This window comes from Hetaerina americana, unplaced genomic scaffold, assembly GCF_022747635.1.
Source record: "Hetaerina americana unplaced genomic scaffold, ioHetAmer1.1.p SCAF_3, whole genome shotgun sequence".
Taxonomy (NCBI): domain Eukaryota; kingdom Metazoa; phylum Arthropoda; class Insecta; order Odonata; family Calopterygidae; genus Hetaerina; species Hetaerina americana.
Genome location: NW_027286874.1, coordinates 70,818,556 through 70,838,006, shown reverse-complemented (window position 1 = coordinate 70,838,006; position 19,451 = coordinate 70,818,556). Strand labels below are relative to the sequence as shown.

At 40.3% G+C, this 19,451-nt stretch overlaps 1 protein-coding gene across 1 annotated transcript in view; it reads right to left on the bottom strand.

Annotated features, from left to right (window-relative positions):
• The window catches only part of Pura (Puratrophin-1-like), a 1,144,475-nt gene that overhangs the window by 748,632 nt on the left and 376,392 nt on the right, over positions 1-19,451 (bottom strand). The gene's annotated exons all lie outside the window — the stretch shown is intronic.

Genomic DNA, 19,451 nt, shown 5'->3' with positions numbered 1-19,451 from the left:
TTCAAGGGTCGTCGCATTGATGGAGCATAATAAGCTGAAATATAAAATTGGAAAGCCAACTCGTGAAGCTAGACTTGATAATTTGAAATTAGTGCACTTGAAAAATGTAATTTTAAGTTAACAAGAGTTCAATTCAGATATTTACGCCTATAAAGTCTGAACTATCCATGGATGGATTAGGTGGAGGTAATATGCCGCTTGAGATGAAAAATTTCCTTTATAAGATATGTAATTTCCTTTTATTCATGAGGTATAAAATTTTGTTAAAGAAGAAGGGAAAATGCTATATGGAAATTCCTTCAGGAAATGTGATGAGATCTGAAGTCACATTAGCCAATTAAGTAGCTAAGTCTTAATATGCTCAATAAAAACCCTTCTCATATTGGATTTATCAAAACCTTTCCTCCTTCTGTATTTCTTTAGTTCTTCTTACATCCTCAAACATTCATTCAGGAAAATGCTGTAGTTGTTATTTACTGGACTGGTATTGAGAACCCGAAAAAGTGTTAATGGAATAATAATTTAACTCTCTTTAACTTCCAACTTCCACAGCCTCTTTCTCGACCACGTCTACTTCAGCTTGATTCGTGTTCTGAATTTCTTTGTTATCTGTAAATCCTTAATGACCCCTCTTCTCCCTAATGAAATCTCTGATGAAACTCTGGTATACACATTCTCAGCCTCTTCCTTCTTGCCAACTTTCCACTACAAGCATGCAAACCTAGTAAACCGTAATCTTTAGAATAATTGAAATTTCGATAAACCTAAAGCATAATTAATAGGAAATTTTCTTCAACAGAAAAATTTTAAAATGAAAAATAAGAGGTAATTTCAGTAGAATTTATTGAAATGCTCATGTTTTGTGCTAGAGAGTAACGCTGATGGTGTAATAGATTTACTCGGCAGATAAGAATGTCAACTTACTCCTAAGTTAGCCCAGTAGTGATGCTTTTTCCAATTGAGTAATGCATCACATTCTCGAATCCAGACTCGATTTCAGGAGTTTTTTTTTCCAAAACAGCCGGCCTAGTGAGATTTGACTCTTCACTAGTCTAAACTGTACCTTTTGGGATCATTTGGTCTCAATTTCGCCCAAATAAAGACCTCTATCTATCTATCTATCTACCTTTGGCCTTTTAAAAAGTAATAGCAACTTGTAAAATTACCTCTCCTTTAATTACTTACTTTTCCGCTGAACAGCGTATTTAGCCAAGAGATACCTAATCAATGACAGTTCAAATTATTCGTTTTCAGCTATGTAAATCACACTCTGAGGTCCATTAATATAGCTCCTTCAATTTCTTCAGATATGCGTACCTGATCGATACATTCGGGTTTATTCTCTTCTCTATTAGCAAGAAATAATGAGCTCTACGGCCTCTCAATAAAGAAGAAAGGGGAAGAAAACTCCAATGGCCGTAAGGATTAGTTGCCAATCTCTCGTCAGACCAATTGTTGTGTTGGTGTGACGGGAATCACGTCAGGGACCAACCACAACCTCTCGACCAGAATACCCTCTGTGGTGGTTTACGGGAGATTAATCCGCGTCAGGGACCAACACACAGCCACACGCACACTATCCTGCCTGAAATCCTTCACGAGGCTGTGAGACCCTGTTAAAGAATTTCAGATGGAGATGGAATCCTTCACGAGGCTGTAGAGTAGACCCCGTTAAGGATTCCAGGATATTCTCAAGCACACACTCTGTGGCGGTTTACGGGAGATTAATCCGCGTCAGGGACCAACACACAGCCACACGCACACTATCCTGTCTGAAATCCTTCACGAGGCTGTGAGACCCTGTTAAAGAATTTCAGATGGAGATGGAATCCTTCACGAGGCTGTAGAGTAGACCCCGTTAAAGATTCCAGGATATTCTCAAGCACACACTCTGTGGATGGCACAGACCAAACACACACACAAGCACTCGAGAAACGCACACACACTCAAAAGGGCCCAACTTCTGGGAGAATCTGGACACAGGTAAAAAACAACTAGGAAGTCTATTATTCTATTACACAACGACTCAATGATTGCAGCACGCTAAATTTGACACTCTGGAATTTTTACTTGAACTTCATCATGGAAAGTGGAAGAAGTTTGCATTGACTTACGAAGCGAGAGATTCGTGGAAGAACTCGTGAATGACAAAGGAATAGATTACAAGTGAACTATCTGCGATACAATACAGTGCACAAATACGGCTCCGAGGTCACAGAAATGTCGGCTAACTGTTCTTCTCGTGTATCTCAAGGCAAGAACACACACGGATAGGATCGGGGAGATAGACGGACGAAGAGGGATATGCGAAAGGGGGGATGGGACGGGATGGCTGAGCTGACTGACGAGAGATATTCCAACGGTGACGTCGAAAGTGATAGGAAACGTTGCTCGTCTGAAGGAGAGATTACATCCACAAATGCCGGGGTGATGTGTGGGTATGTGCTGCCATCCCTCATTCCGCCCCCCCCCCGTTTTCCCACTCAAACCACCCATGTGGGGGATTAAATTGCTGAATGCACGAGCGGGAATGCTTCGGCGGCCGAGGGATCGCTGCAGCGGAGGTGGAAAATGGAATATCTCCCAATTACACCCTTAAGGAGTAATATCCACCTCCCGACTTTTTGACTCCTCTCGATCAATGGAGAAATAGCGACTAATTTTTGTTCCCAAGCTTCGGAGGGATTGATGGGAAAGATGCGATGGAGAAAAAAGAAGAACGCCTGCATTGGACAAAATGGAAAGTGGGATAAATGGTTTATTCAGAGGAAAGCAGGAAGTTACGAGTATAGGCGCTGCATCCCATGCTTTCGGCCTAGGCCTAAAGTTTGATATTCCTGACTCGTTTAGGTTATAGGTTTAACGTAGTTGGAAAACGAGAAGGGAAATTACGAACGGTAGCAATCATGCCATCGAGAAATTTTGACAGGAAATGCATGCATGTGTTCCCCCAAGGAGATTATAATGCGCGACCACAAAGGCGGGTCTTTCTGAAGTAGGCTAGGAGAATAGATGGTAGGTTTCAGATTTTTCCACTTCGGGTTCGGGGCAATCATCTTTGCCGATTTCGTCATATTTTCGAATACGTTGAAGGCTTCCGCTTCCTTGTGAGAGCGACGTGGGCAGAGCTGTTAATACTTGTAAACATTTCAGATTACACGCTGGATATTCTGCATCATTTTCCATTGACGTTAATGGTCTTCCTCTCCTCAAGCTCAAGTGAAAGTCTTTGATCAATGTTAGGATAGGAACCCAGTTCAAATACTGCATGCTACACTGTTAATAATTCTAAGAATAGCCACTTAGCGTGAGATATGAATAAGTAAATAAAGAATGAAAGTATCCCGGACCATGCGAGCATAAATACATCGCCAATTTATGAAGGAACATGAATAACAAAATATGCTAAGTAAAGAATCCATAAAAGTATTTATCAAAGGTGATGTAAAACGAATCTATCTATATTCAATCTAAGGTAACATTCATCCAATTTAATCATTTAACAAACAAGAATTGATTTCGTATTTGAATTGGAAAGATTATTAAACTGGCTCAGTTGCCATTTAATACTTCCTTTCATTTTTCAATTCCTATATTCTTCATCCTTCGCCAGAATGTATGGCAAAATGGTAAAATAATTAAGCCTTACTGGCCAATCCTCAATCATCTAGTGGAAAAAGACAATCTTAAATATCAGTGTGTAACATTTTTGTTATATTAACAATAACAATCACCGGTAAAACCTCCATTTTTATGTGTTCTTTGCTTCCGCACGGATATCTCAAATTAAATTGATTAACATTATAATTATTATTTCAGTGTAAATTAAAAATTTGTATGTTATATATGTAGGTTATATGGATGGCCCCGTGTCCTCTTGATCCTATAAAATTCGCTTGGAAGGAATTCCTTTTCGGCGTCCTTCACCATGCTCTCTTTCTTTCTTCCGTGAAAGGCGAAGGTATCAAAATAGATGCTACGGCAATTAAAAGATGGATGTGGTGTAATGGGTGGGCGAAGTAGCCCAAAAAATAATCTACCATCCCGGGAGAAAGCTTGATGGAGAGAATCGGGGGGGGAGCGGAGAAAGAAAATAAAGAAGCAAGAAAGGGAGAGGGAGGAGTGGGGATGGGAGGTTCAGAGGATGGGCAGGGAGTGTCGGAAGGGGAAGATGGAGAAGTGATCGATAGGCAAGGGATGCCCCGGAAAGATATCGAGATGCAAGCGGAATACTTTTCGACCGCCCAAGGACTCTACAGACCGGAGGAGGTGGAGCAAGGAGCACTCCGGGTTGTCGGTTCAAACTGTTCCCGCTTCCCGGCCCCCTCAAAAGAGCTCCCAACCGCCTCCAGCAGGAAGAAAGTTCTTCATCCGTAGAATTGAAGAAAAAATGCTCGATGGGTAACCGGTGATTAAAACTTTTAATGTCAACCCCATTTTCATTGATTCTCTAGTTACAAAAACCAAAGGTGTTTTTTTTTCACTAGATCTTTCCTCTCATCAATGGATATTTATTTGATCAATTTGACGTCTATATTGATGAAATTGCCATTCCCAAGATCGGAAGGAGAGAGAAATATATGGGGGTGTCCATATATTATACCCAATGGCTCATCCCGTTCCGTTTTATTTGATAGGAAAGGATTTGGGGCCACTAGAACAAGACCGCTCATTCATAACCCAGTTTCTTAAGAAGCTATGATTAAATTCTCGGATGAGGATCAAGGTTTCTTAGCGTTGCATTTAAGAAGCACCAGCTGGAGAATAAATTCACGCAGCAAAGGGTGCTAAATTTTAAACAGACAATCTCGGTTAACAAAATATACTTGTGTTGAGAGGCATAAATCTCTACATTTATAATTGCAAGATGGAGGTAAAAACATATAGATAATCACCGTTAAGGGAACTAAATAGAATCAGAACATAGGCATTTCAAGGGAAATATTACTTCTAGAAGAAAAACTGAGAACGTATAACTATAAACGGATTAAGATAATAAGTAATTTAATCAAAATAGAAATGGAAATATTCATGCTCAAAAATTAGTATTGAAGTAATTACGTCAACTAGTGGCACATTGAAATATGTACCTACTTACATTATTTGCAAAAAATTCATTGCTTCCAGAATCATTGCTCCAGAAGAGAACGCTTAACAGTTATTTCAAAAACAAAGTTGCTAACTGTGTATTTTAATATGCCCAACATATTTTAAGATTGATACTATTCATCATCCAGGAATAAGTCTTTAATTCTTTTTATCGGTAATGTTATTAATTTATCTCATCTTGTGATCCCAGCGTTTTTGTAGATATGAAACTGGTTAGAGTGAATTGAACAGATAAAAAATATGAATAATTCAGGCATTAGATACTAATAGATGTGTTGCACCAGTGGAGAAGGAGAAATAAAAAAAAACTAAAACTACTGTTTGAATGTAAGCTAATGAACAATTGGAACTCCTCAACCACACCATTGGAAATTGTTTCCGTCCTTGTAAGAATTTCATGTGGTGTAGTTACTATACTTGGATGCATGACGGTCTTGACATATTAAAACATCAATAGCAAAATTAAGATAGTGCAAAACATAAAGCGTGATAAAAACTAAGGAAAAATTAAACTCACCGGGTAAAAAGATAGTGAGACGGTCGTGACGGTGAAGATATTCAGTGGCGGCGAAGTCTAGCAGTAAGAGGAACGCGAGCTAGACGCCAGTAATGAATAATGAATTGGAGACCACATACCTGCGTCGGCTCGGAGGGAAGCAAAGGAGAAGCATGGAAGCGTAGAAAACAAATCTTTTGTTTAGCGGACGAAATTGTGGCAGGCTAGCGGAGATCTAAGACGGGGACGGGCGGAGAAGGGGATATGCAGACTGGGGGAATATCTAGTCAGAATGATGAAGTGGTTGAGAGGGTGGAGCTGCCATGCGAATGAGTTATTCAAAAGCGGTCTCTTTGTTGCACAAATGTCTCCTTTCCCGGGGACGAAATCTACAAAGAGGAGTTTATTTGAGGGGCAAAAAAAAATTAATCTCTTCACATCTGAAACGCACCGACGATATCATTTACACTTTATGGTAATCACTTTGACATTATAAACTAATTCGCACTTCTCTTTCCCCTTGTATATTACGGAGCGATATGTATCTTTTTGGACATAATTTATTGCAAATTAAATTTTCAACCGCAAGGAATTGTAGCGATATTTGCTACTTCATGAAATCTTACGTAATATTATACAATCGTGACTGTGGGTAGGATCTTCAAATTTATCATACATCTGAACTGTAGAAATTATTCCCAGCCATATTATTTATAGTACAAGCACCTTTTACTTTACACCTATTAATGTCAAGGGCGTGTAGTAAAATTATTGCCTGTTTGGTATTCACGAGAAGTAGCAAATAATATATTAGAGTTGAAGGTAATGGAGCATGCCCTCTAGTTAAATGTCAAAAGCATTGAAAAGTTTGTCTTAATTCCATGTCATATTCACTTAAAAACCAAAGTATCATTGAAAATTATCATCTGCAACACATAACAGAAAAGGATTTCTTCTATTCTAATATTAGTAGCCGCCGCAGTTAACGCATAACGTAATCGTACCAATAATTCAACGGCCCAGAAATTTAAAAGTGACAACTCTCAATTCAAGGCATGCGTGCGATGCTTTTCTTAGGAATGTTAGATTAAACGATACAAACTTAAACTTTTAGACCAAATTCATTGCAATTCGAGAAAATAGAAATTTGCACTTTCCCACAGGTTTATTGATAACGCGTCGTACGTTACCAATAAACCTGTGGGAAAGTGCAAATTTGTCTCTCCTATAATTACGAGCTTCCACTACATCTCGCCTTAATCTGTTGAATGTAATCATTGTATTTAATTCATAACTATGAGATAAGAGGGATATCTACACAGCGAAGCGGATTTGATGACTCCATTTTACTAATTAAAAAGGAAACGAGGAACTATTTGCTCCCTGCTGTGCCTCCGTTCACTCATAACCTGTTTCTGACCAATTTAAAAACAAATGGGAATTTATTTTTAGCGCTGATATAATTTGTCTTAATTGATGAAATTTCAATAATGCTTTTCTAATGTATGTAGTTTTTCAGTAAGGTATAATATAGATGACCCCCGTTTCCTTCATAGAAATAGGTGCAGGCGCAAACTGGAGATATTAGTGTAAATATATCTGTAAAAGATGGTCGTTGATATCCAATTCTGGCCAAGAAGAGGAAAATACGGTTGGTAGATAGTAATAAGAAACTTCAGCTGGATACTACCAAATGCGTGGTAACTTTCACTCCGCAGCAATGTCGTCGAATTTAAATCGAAGTCTTGGGTTTAAGAAAAATCTATCTTGATAAGAACTTATAACTTGTGATTACGCCAAATGCACAGAAAGAAATCACTCTAGGTACAGCCAAGGATATGCGAGAAAGTGGACAACGAGCACTCATCTGTCTTCTGAATATGAAAATATCATACAAATTTTATGTATATTTCGTTATCAGGGCCCCCTTATAAGGAGTAAGACTGCTGGAAGAAGGAAATGAGGGATTACTACGCATTTAAATGTCTAATGCGTAGTTTATTTAGATGTCATATGCCTACTTTAATATTTGAAATTATCCTCAAATCTCAACGAAATCTGTCATAGAAACACATTAAACGCTTAATAGTGGCATCAGCATTAATCATAGTGTTTATAACAAACCATTTTTAAGAAATTACAGACTCTTGAATAGAATAATCCACTAAATATTTTAACATACACAGGAAATATTAAACTGAATTTCCATCTTGACCTTCACAAAAAAAGGCTTTTATATATCCATATATGGCTGGGTAAAATGACACCAAGCAATAAAGTGACTTCAGAAATATGCTATAGAGTTGCTCGGTAATTCAAGGATAAAACTCCTTTTTTAATGCCGGATATCAAAACGGCACGAAAACGCCCAACCGACCAACCACGCGTTGGTCACGTGCTTGACACCAAAAGATATGACATGAATACGACCTTTACTTATCCTTTGCGAAGAGAATATTCCGATGGCTGCCCGAGAAAAATACACCAACAGTAGATCGGAAAATAAGTCAGCATAATTCCATCAGAAACTATCAGGTCTTTTTGGACAAGGAATCATAAGAGGATTTTTAACTCCAAGGATATTTTACAGAAAGGGACATTCATTTTTATAAATTAGTTGGAATATGAAATTTCTAAGCACGCGTAACTAGACAGGCGGTGATAATAAACGCTTATTGTAATGTACGTTTGGAATCTTAATCTGAGGAATTAAGAGACTAAACACGATTTGAGGTTATCTACTACTCTTTGCCCTACCTATTCTCTATTCATCCATGCGTACGAAACCAGAGCAGCTAAATTATTTATACAAGATGAACGAGTTCTCCTTTCAATCCGTCTATTCCAACGTGGAGCCAAGTTTTAAAAATACCAAAAATCACAGTAGGTCTCTCATTTTTTTCAGTTTCCGACATTTTTTCTCTTGCCACCAATTTGGAAGCAACGGCTCCAGATTATCATCAATCGGTCACGGAAGAAATTAGTTGATAGTTCATTTTAATAAAGAGAAACGTATAAAAAATGCAATCTCAGACGAGGGAATAAATGGGACGAGGCCAAAGGGGTGAAAGGAAAAAAAAGGTATCGCAGAGAGGAGGGAAGAGAATAGCTAATTCACGACAAGGGGGAGAGAACGTGCGACCGGGAGAGAGGGAGGAAAAGGGGGGTGGGAGACGATAATTGAGCAATGAGAGTGCGAGTGAGGAGGCGGGTGAGGTTCCGCTCCTCCGACGGCAGCAACAACTTCGGCGGCACGACAATGGTTGTCTGGCTTTTTCGCTTTACCTCCCGTTCCCCCACTGAGGATGACATAGTGAAGCGCTTGGGAAGTTTCGGGGAAGAGAGAGAGATAAAATGAAGAAGGGTGGGAGGAAATGAAATGGCTGAGGAGGAGGGGGTGTGTCAGGACTGCGTCCAGGTGCTCGTGCCACCTGCTTTGCACACTTCCTTCTTCGAATCAAACCGATTTCTCGAAACCAGGCAGAACGAAAACTGCTGCTCGATGTCTGAAACGACGGGGAAGCGAAGTCAAAGCGCCTCTCGAGGGCGACGGCGCCTCTCAGCGGACACGTCTGTCGTTTTCAACCGTGAATAGACAGCAACATGCCTTCCTCTAATGAAAAACTCACGTCCACTCACCTGTAAAGGTGAACGGTCTAATTGAACGAAATTCGAACCGGACGCATAAGCAAAAATAGCACTGATGTTCCAACCGCCTATGGATGCAAATCAGGTGTCAGCATGGAGAGAAAAGAAGAAAAAATTCTTTCAATCAGGAAATTAGCTTAGCTAAGTCAGAAAAAACTCTATACTCTTGCTCTTGATTGAATTTTCTTTCTAAATTATCTGTGCATGACTATCGTCATGATCATCAGTATTTCAATCCTAAGATTGATTTGATTCATCCCTCCATTCTTCTCTTACAGTGCTATTACCTCACTCCCCGATAGTTTCTCTCTTTTACATCTTTCTTAATTTGTCTTATCTCTTTGTCTTCCTCGTTGGATATTCTCCTCAGTTAGTCTCCTCATATTCTCCTCCCTATTTTGTTTCTAACTAATCCGTTGAGCCACAAGGTGAGTCCAATCCATCTAGTTCTTCTTCCCCTATTGAGTTACCCACATGGTCCTTTCATCTTCTGCTCTCCTATATACTTTCCTCGTTCCTCAATTCATCTGTCCATTTAATCTTCAGCATTCTACTCCACCACCATGTTTCAAAGGCTTCTATTTTCCGCTGTTCTACTTATCCAATGGTCCATGTCTCTGATACATAGATTACCATTCTGTATACAAACGATTTGACGAACTGCTTCAATATTTGGTTTAAGTAAAATATTACTATACATGACTAATTTATTTATGGATTGAAAATTGGACATCAGTTTTGAGGAGACGCGGTAGTCCAGTGAGTAGGGTGCTCGGCTAATAAGCGTAGGACCCGGGTTCGATTCTCGGGGACATTTCTGGGCACCCTCAGCTTCACCCAAGCGGTGTGATTTTTTGAATATCAGATCTTCCTGAGGAACTACAGGTGGCATAGCGGAAAGGAACTGGCCCCCTACCCTGATGTGTGAAAATCACAAGCCGTTGGGCATGGATTGAACAGTAGGCGTGGCCTCCTGGGTTTTATCTGAGGGATGAAAACTATTGAAATTCAAAGCTATAGACTTCCTTGGTTATCAGTAGGCTCTATCTTATTCACGAACTCTGGTTGAGATGGCGGGCATCAATGCAGTCAATATCTAGTCTAATATTCAAGAGTGTCCACGGAAGGTCCAAACGGCGAAGTTTACAATTCTACATTTCATTCACCAACCAAGCTGTAGCCAAGTAGGTACTATTTCCTTTTTATCATCTACTTCCTCTATATTCTTATTGTGAATAAAACGATGACAGATAAATAAATCTTTAAATAATTCTTCTTTCTCCACTCTGCTTACATTTTTACAATTTTCACAATTTATATTAATCACTTTAGCATTTCATAGATTAAAAATACCAGTGATTGAAAAAGTTAGATCAATAAATCAGTTTATGATGAATAATTTTAAGAATATCGTTTTTCTCCGATCTTAGAATATGACTGAATGCTCTGTCAGTTCCATAACTAAATTTTTGCCCGAAGAGAACCGTGTTATACTTGGTAATACAAGATATTTGGGCTATTACTCAATTATAATTTTGAATACCCCACTTATAGGCTAGAGTTCATTTCAACTCACTTTACTAGAACTTTCTCGGAAATCATAGGCTACATAAGGAAATAAACTGGGCCCCTATATTTAGAATATGTATATTTCACACGCCGTAGGGCTTAGCTTCGGGTGAGCTTTAACCTAACCTATGAACACGAACTTCGGGTTGAAGACCGCGGTTTTGATCAACGAACTTTCTCTCTTCTTTACGCTATTTGGCCTATCGAAAAATTGCGAACACAGCTTTTTAAGCAACCAATTAACTTTCTCATATCTAAGAATCATACTGTTGTAAATTGAAAAACTGAAACTCCTGGGAATATTTCATGAAACTTGGGATGTTAATTTAACTGCACAAAATGAGAAAATGGCCATTTAATCTTGAACGTAGCTGAGTCTAATTTTTAACTTAAACCTTAGCAATTAAATATTCATATTAGTACAAAATTCGAAATCAAGAATAAAATCTGACCTTCCGGCTAGCTGTTGATCGTAAAACTCATTCAAAAAAGTAAAATTCCACCAAGAAATACGATGCAATAAGTAATTTAAGAATGTAATTCTTCACATAAACCATGACATTTGAGAAAATAGATGTCTATCTTTCACGAAAAATTGTGGTATAAATTTTGTCGCAAAATTACCTTCAATTCTGCCGGAAAAGTTGACCGTCTATAAGATTTCACATAGATTCTCCACGGGGAAACCAATGGACTGGCACGATGACCGTAAATCGCATGAGATACGCATAAAATATCTGGATATAATACACCCCCTTCCTCCGACAAATTTGCTTTCCACTTCTCAATGAGGAGGCAACCAAAACCCTGACTCAACACCCCTTCTTCCCTCATTTAGACTCATCATCTGTGCTCAAAATGGCGTGACTACCCTTCCAACATCCGTCGCCGACCGATGAAGCGATGAACCATGCGGGAGACCCCCAACGATGATTGGAGGTGGCTGTTGAAAAATTCAAAGGAACGTCCGAAATGATAGAGTGGTCGCCTCGCCTCGTCACTTCGATCGTCGAAACCTACTCGATGTATGGAGATCTCGCAATCTGAAGGTGACGGCTGCGACTAAACCGTCGTCGGGCAAAGACGCCATCTGCCAGACCTTTCGAAAGCCGGCGAGCGAAGGGAGTCGGGCGGACACGGGAGACTGCGCGGCGACGTCGGTGACCCGCGACTGCGGGGAAAGGAATCGCTTAAGGGAAGCGCTTGACGCGCTTACAAACGTCAGCGCGTTGTCATCAGGTGGGAACGGGGAAAATTTTGAGGATTGCAATCCGGCGATGACGTTTTCCATGATCAACCCTTCCCCACACATTACAGCTACCTCATTTTCCTACGACTCTGTTCTCAACCCCTTTGCCTCGTAACCTGGATCTAATACTCTACACGCTCGAATGCTTAAGTGCACGCATATGCAAAAGACGTTCCGATGGGAATGAAACACCTGCCATGGTGGCGAAAGAAATATGAGTATGCACGTTTTTACCTCACTGAGAATACTTAAAAATCAACTTATAATTTGTTTCACTAGTTTAAACCATAGCGAGGTATTGCAGTATTTGAAGAGAAAATATAAATTTAATTGTAAATAAAATGTCTAAAATGAAAATAATTAATGTGTGGGAAAAACTTCGTCTTGAAAGCAATAAACATGGGTGTGACAACTCTAAAATTAATAAAGTTTCTATGGAAACTTTACATTAGAGATATTAACCTTCAGAACATTTTGTATTTATGAGGATATTAACAGTGAAAGAAATTGCTTTGTACTCTTACCATAACTATGTGCAGAGCCATGGAGCGGCGATTACATCTATGGGTATGTGAGAGTGTTATTCAAGTATCATCCCTGCTAATTCTGGCATCATTTTAAGCATGAAACCAAGTATGAAGAAGACATTTTTTTACATGGTATGTATTATTCTCAAAACTTCAGCTATCAGGACAGAACACAAATGCGTACGATAACTTTGTGCTAAAATTTAAACTGTACAATATGGTTACCCCTTAACATAATCGTAACGCTTTTGTGTCAGTAATATAATTGATCAAAAGACTTTTACGATTTATATAGGTCATATTAAAGGGTAGATCTCGTTAAACAAACAACATCTATTGAGAATTTCTACGCAGTTCAAAGATTAGCACAATTGATCGTTATGGGCACTGGGAACTAAGGAAAATTTCAACAATTCTAACAATTTATTATCATCGGGGATTGCACAGAACAACCTATGTCAAGAACTTCGGCACCGGGAAATAATTTATGGTGAAAAATTAGGATTATAGAAATGGAAAACAGCTTTTATAATTTCGTAAAAAAGGGCGATAGTTTTGGAGTCCACGCTTTTACGGAAGGTCGCCATGGGTAATCATGCAATTGCTCACGAATAAAACTTTCATTTTCGACAATGTAAAATATCGCTGGCGTTAAGTATCCCCGATAGAGTACACATACTAATAAGAAAAACGACCGTGAGGCGGGTAGCGATCGGACGCCTGGGAGAACAATCGAGAGCGAGAGGGTTAGCGGCGAGACCGCGGCGATAAATTACGCTCGAGGGATGTGGAAAGGGAACGAGCGGAACAGCGAGAACTCACACCACTCAAAGCATAGATCTACGTTCCGGGAGAGTTTACTCACGGATGGACGTTGCTAAATCTCCTTTATTTTATCATTTTTCTCTTATTTAAGTTTTACTTTTCTTTTAGGCCAAGTGCCTTACTCCTGACGGGATGAAAACGCTGTCTTAACGCGACCGGGATAATCATGGAATTTCATAAGGTTGATTTACGACATCCACGCTTTTACCCGTGGAACGGTATACTTTTCAGGATTTCCCCGGAGGAGACTCCATCGATTACGGAAAATAGGAGGAGCCATCGATATCTTGGGACTCACGTTCACGCGAAAGAGAAGGTACCAAATGCATGCCAATACTTGTTATGACGGTGTAGCTGAAAATCTCTCAGCGACATTACTGCACTCGATTGTTCACCCATTATCAAAAACTGCGCCCAAAATATTTAATCCCACCGTGGATTTGGTAAAAAAACTAATCTGCGCGCAGTCACATGAAAATAAAAACCTTTCGAAGAGCAAATGTACGAATGAAAGGTGATTACAAATAGTTCTCAACGCTTAATACGTGTGCAGAAATGAAATTAGAAATCCATTAGAGGAGTTAATTGCATACTTTAAACCCTTTTATTTTTATTTATTATATTTTTAATGATACCAGTGATCACTCTATTGACTGCTACTCTTCTCTTTTGAACTTCTCCTTACTTGATCCTTATGGGACAGAAAGTAGAGTATGTTACGAAATACCAAGAATACCAAGCGAAGAGTAGCTAACTGAGAAAGAATTTCCTATTATATGACATTTCTTCGTCTTTAATACTATTAGCGCAAATTTTAATCCTTACCCATTTGAATGCAGGGATTAAAACATGCGGCAATAGAAGGATTCGAGTATGTTATCCAAATTCTGGGTCAAACTTGAGCGAATGTATAAGAACAAGATGAATAAGGTCTCAGATCAATAGGGTATGCTTCCTTTAGCAACAACCAACAAGCGGTTACCGTAGCAAAAATTAGCTAGAAATATTTTTAGCTGTTTATTCGCAAATATTATGACCATTCCTAATGTTCTCTAATAAGTATTTAACACTTTAGAGAATATTAGGAACACCTTATACCCAGCCTTAGCCGCACTTATCGTTAAAAGTCACCGTAAGATCGACTATGAAGTTTTGATCGCGCCTTTAGATGACGCCACTAATAATTGGAAGCAATGAAATATAGAAATTATAATGCAATCAAGAAAATGGGTTGCTTAACATTATTCGGAAATAGGCTTGCTGGGCTAAAATATTATTATCGTGATTCTCATGTCAAGGACATGGGAAAAAGCAAAGGAGGTAAGAGGTAATAGAGTCATCAATTCGAAACATTCAGGTCTCACGATATTTAAACATTTCGTTACGACATTTGATCAGAGAAAATGAGTTATCTTGATATCTTAGCCCCCTACTCTTGCGAAAAGCTCAAAATGGATAAAAATCGCGGGGAACGCCTGCCGTCCACCGAATTCGGGTCAAAACACAAAATGCTTTCACTTATCATGCATCATCTACACCTTGCAGCTGAACCTTCACATGATCATTGTTGCATTGCAATTGCGGTAACCCCATTCTTTAATTGTAAGGTAATTCGAACGTAGTGTAGAAAATATTCGAACATATTATTAGCAGCATTACAAAGATGAAGAAAAAATCTTCTGATCAAAAAATCCTCGTCTCTCTCACAGTTATTTTTTATGATCGCGTATTCTGCAAGGAAAAGATGAACATTTGAAACTTTCTTAATAAGATTCTTATTTACATTATTTTATGAGGATAATTAATACTGCTGATAATAAGGAAATAATAAGAGCTTTATAGTCTTTAAAACTACCTCTGCGTCAGCATTAAGCATAGTGATGTCCATTATCTTTTAAAAGGTCATGATCAGGGAGGCTTTTTTCAATTGAATCGGCAGATTATATTCCTCACATCGTGATTTCTTGACCCGCAGATATTCCTCACACTTGGGACGAAAATTTGAAATAATACCTAACCACTAAGTTTTTGCTGATATACCTATCAAGTGTTCATATATTCGAACACGTATTAAAGTTTTCCATATTTCTTTAAATTCTTATTGAAAGGTGGAAGATGTCATTCAATCAGTGCATGTGACGAACGTATGCATATCTGAAAGTACTGGAAAGATATACGGCGCTTAGTGGCACGAGTTTGAGAAGCGGTACTCGAACCGCTCCCATCTCTATGGGATCCCCACCTATCTATGCGACCGCACTTAAGCGACGCCGGCTTAGGCTTATCCAGACCCATCTCGCAGATCATGCATCATTCTCTGCGGATCTTCGGCCTACGCCCACGACGACGGACGATGGGGACTGTAGGGTGGAGTGCGTACGAGAGGGCGAGGAGGAACACAGGAGGGGGCGGGACAGAGAGGCGGTGAGGAAAATAGGCGTGAGGGATAAAAGAGGAATCGCTCGAAATTCAATCCACAAATTTATCGCCGTCAATTTTTAGGGCGCGTTTTATATTTTTTTACGTCTTGCGTCGATTTGGGGAGAGGAGTGGGAAAGAATCTACCGACGAGATAGTAAAAATATGACCTTATGGGCAAATCCATGAACGAATCCGAGAAAAAATAATGAATTGGAATGATATTAATGTCAGAGGAAACGATTAATAAAAAATCACCTTTACAAAACCTTAAGTGAATCGATTTACTATCAAATTTCATATCAATTTAATTTTAATTTCGGCTTGAAATTGAAATTAATTGGGAACAATCGATCTATGTATACCAACGGATGGCGTGTAATGATGAATCGATATTTCTTCGGCGAGAAGGGCGACGATGTAAAAGTTTATTTATTCGAATTGATTTGGTGCAAAATCGCGCTCGCCAGTTAGTATCGTAGTAAAACAGAAATGTTGTCACAGAATACGAGTAGATAAAAATCGGTGATCTAATTAGAACAACTGTTTTCCCGGTCATTGGTTTGTAGCTGAGACTCTGATTTAACATTGTGTCTACCACAGGGTACATGCAATTACACTTTATAGTGCTTCATAGTGACAGATCGGTTCCTATTTTTGAATCCTAATACACTCACTTCTCACACGTTTTTAAGGCGTAATTTTCAAGTAAGGGTACTAAGTCCCACGCGCCAAATTCACATTTAGAATGCGAGGAAACTGGTATTTTTCTTCCGTTGATATTAACATTCAATCCAGGCATTACAAAAATGATATCTTTCCGCCAAAAAAGCGAGGAACGATCAAAAATCGAAATCACGCTCGGAATTTGTAACAGACGATCCCATAATTAGTAACATTTCCTGCTCACCGTCCCCAGATATCGACCCAGCCGGATCTGCGCCCCCAGATATACAGGGTTCGTCCGGAAAATAAGTGTACTGAGCTCAGGAAAAAAAATTTATTACACTTTTACATATCTTAAGCTAATATTCCTCAAAATTCCACCCTTGTGAGTCGATACACTTGTTCCAGCGGCGTTCCCATTCCTGGAACGCTCCCGCGAAGGCATCATCGGGAACCTCTCGAAGACACGTCGTCACGGCCTCTTTGACGGCGTCCAAAGTCCCGTATCGCGTTCCTTTCAAACTCCTCTTTATCTTCGGGAACAGAAAGAAGTCCGGTGGTGCCAAGTCCGGGCTGTAGGGCGGGTGCGGCAGCGTTGCCACGCCGTGCTTGGCCAAGAAGTCCGACACGACAAGCGCGGTGTGAGACGGTGCATTGTCGTGATGCAGCCGCCAGATGTTTTTGATCGCTGGCCGGACGCGGGCGACTCGTTTTCGAAGCCTGTCGACCACTTGGACGTAAAATGCAGCATTTACAGTTGGTCGTTCAGGTACAAATTCGTAGTGGACGACTCCCCTTTTGTCAAAAAAGACAATGAGCATCGCCTTGATCCGAGATTTGCTCATGCGAGCTTTCTTTTGACGGGGTGATGATGGGGTGTGCCACTCCGCACTTTGTCTCTTCGACTCCGGTCCGTACTCAAAGATCCACGTCTCGTCACCCGAAACAACGTTCTCTAAAAAATGTGGATCGTTTTTGCAGTGATCCGCAAGTTGTGTCGCGATTTCCAAACGATTGAGTCTTTGATCATCACTGAGCACTTTCGGCACCAACTTTGCACAAATTTTTCGCATCTGTAATTGCTCCCTAATAATCTCGTGCACTATTGTTTTTGGCACATTACACTGCTCTGCTATCATCCGAACACTAAGACGACGATCAGAGTTCAGTACATGGCGAACTTTTCGCACATTTTCGTCGGTGAGTGTCGTTGATGGGCGTCCAGGCCGTGGTTCGTCGTCGACCTCTTCTCTGCCCTCCACGAACATCTTGTGCCACCGAAAGATCATGTTTCTGAACATGGCTGACTCCCCGTAAGCCTGGTTAATCATACCGACAGTTTCGGTAGACGATTTCTCAAGCTTTACCGCAAATTTGATGGAATAACGCTGCTCCAAAAACTTCGGCATCGCGTTCCGTGACGTGGGTCGAGCGTGGAGGTTCGCGTTAACAGAGCTCCTCACTACACCACAGCTCAGAGCCGACTGCCTTTTTCAGCGTCGCTTGCCAACATACCCCCCTCCAATCGCAGCCCGTCAGAGCGGTGCTGGGCGCGCCTGGAGCGGCGGGAAAAAATCAGTACACTTATTTTCCGGACGAACCCTGTAAGATGGCTTTCATGGATGACCCTTTAGCAAACATACTTTGTGCCATTTAAATTAATCTTTGGAAGAAAACAAATCTCCAAGAATCGAAGTCGGGAATAAAGTTGTCAAGAGGTCGATCTGTGTAAATGTGTCGAAAATCTGAAACAATCTCACAGCAATTGGATCATTACAAATATATGCATAATTTATATCCATATTGGAACAAAAATTTCTCTTGAGTTGTAGGAAAACTAAACAAGTTACATTTTTGTACCAATAATAGAGATAAATTCTGTCGATTCAATGCATTTCTTGGCTAGTTAACTGAATGAAGGAGAAAGAGTAGGTGTGCATAAAAAGGAAACTCCGATTGAAGAAGCGCCATTTATCTTAGTTCAGATTGCAAGAGAGAACAACAGCATGGAAATATTATGACGACGACAGTAAAAAGAGTCGGCATTACTCGAGCGTTAGCCTCATGTGAATGGCTCCTAGATAACATCTTCGTTTAACATCAAGTGGAAAGTCGTGAATTGAAAATTTCTATCGAGCCGAGAGGAACTAGCGTTGAAAAGTAGCTCTCTTACAACATGGAAAAGGTGAACCGGCAACGAAATCAAACATTTAGTAAAAGGGCGATTGGAAAATGAAAGCACCATCCCTGGGTACAACTTCGATCCCATCGAAAACACATCCAACATCGACAGCGAAAGACGTCAACAGCATCTTTCGCGAGCATCGAAGACATGCCTTCGACCTATCGCTCCGCTCGCCATTTTACACCCAAAGGGGCTTGACGCTGTCTGATTTTCGACACTGACGCATCGCAACAACATCGTATGGCCGCGGGAACGAACGTGGAAGGTCTGATTCGGTTCCATCTGCGAGGTGGGTGGGAGGAGAAATTTCGAACAAGGGGCATCGCGAAGGACCGGTGCAGGAGTGGGGAGGCGAGGCCTGAGGGGAGAGGAAAGAGAGAGAGAGATAGTGGGGGAGGGAGATCGGAAATTGTGGAGAGGGTGGGTTGAGGGGGGGGGGGAGATTGAAGGATTGATTGGTTTCATCTTTAAAAGAATCGGTTCGTGATCATCTCTCTGCAGGCTAGAAGACGGGGGCTGGAGCCCTCCCACACTCCTCTGCCTCCTCCTCTCCCCCACACTAATTCTCCGGCCCCACCTCTCCCAAGCCCCTCCTCCCTCTCACTCTTATAATTAGGTCTCTACGTATTTCCTTTTTTATTTATATTTCCTCCCCTCTCCTCTCTTAAAAATATCCCTCCGCACCCCTCTCATACTCACTCTCTCTCGTGCTTTAGTTCTCACTCAATTTCTTTTCTCATTTTCGTAGTTCCACTGCTG